Source organism: Sinocyclocheilus rhinocerous, unplaced genomic scaffold, assembly GCF_001515625.1.
Source record: "Sinocyclocheilus rhinocerous isolate Xijiao unplaced genomic scaffold, SAMN03320098_v1.1 C36130570, whole genome shotgun sequence".
NCBI classification, from domain to species: Eukaryota; Metazoa; Chordata; class Actinopteri; order Cypriniformes; family Cyprinidae; genus Sinocyclocheilus; species Sinocyclocheilus rhinocerous.
In genome coordinates, this window is record NW_015773903.1 from 1 (window position 1) to 844 (window position 844).

Sequence of the window (844 nt, forward strand, 5' to 3'; positions counted from 1 at the left end):
GGCAAAGCATCACTGATGTTTATCTCACCTTGAAATGACACGAGAGTAAATGATGACAGACTGATCATTTTTAACTACTGATTTAATATTACCATCCATCAGAAAATTGTGTTGGTGCTGATGGAAATGCAATGATTTGTGACATTGAAAACAGTTCATCAAACTAGTTCATGCTTTATTCAGCTCATTTTGTCATACTCTTAGTGTGGAAGCGTTGGGCTTGAGCATGTGTTTACTCACTCGGTGGCAGATTCTCCACACAAATGCTGTCCCGTCGACTGAATCCCTCCGCACACTCGCAGCGGAACGAGCCCTCCTCATTTATACAAGCTTCATTGAGTCCAGGACAGGCGATGGCTCTCTCCGAACACTCATCGATGTCTGAGAAAGACAGAGAGATACATTTGATGCTTGTGATTCTGATGGCTAAAATAAGGTTCATAGAAGCTGTCCAGAAATGGTCCATAAAAACACACTTACCTAGACACTTTGCTCCAGTGAGTCTGAAACCTCGAGCACATTTCTTACAGCGAGCAGGTCCGCTTCCCATGCAGCCCACACACGCCTGATCACAACCTACACACAGCTTTATGAGTGCACACTCAAACACATAGCATGCATTCGTGAGCATTAGCGTGAGACTGACCTCTGCATTCATAAGAGCCATCTGTGTTGAAGCAGTATGTGTTGGATGGACAACGAGCTAATTCAGTGCCGCATTCATCCACATCTGCAGTAAACACACACACAAAGATAAAGAGCTATAGTACACTGCTGATGGAAGGCAGCATACACGTCTTGCTGCAGTTGAGAATAATTATAATCTAGCAAATGGTGTCATTAT

At 43.6% G+C, this 844-nt stretch overlaps 1 long non-coding RNA gene across 1 annotated transcript; it reads right to left on the reverse strand.

Moving 5' to 3' along the window:
• Nucleotides 1-155: 155 nt before the first annotated feature.
• On the reverse strand, nt 156-719 carry LOC107735546 (uncharacterized). Its single transcript, XR_001639441.1, has 3 exons — nt 647-719; nt 481-576; nt 156-381 (listed from the first exon to the last, which is right to left on the reverse strand). It is a non-coding gene; the product is annotated as an uncharacterized LOC107735546 (long non-coding RNA).
• Between the last annotated feature and the right edge of the window lie 125 nt (nt 720-844).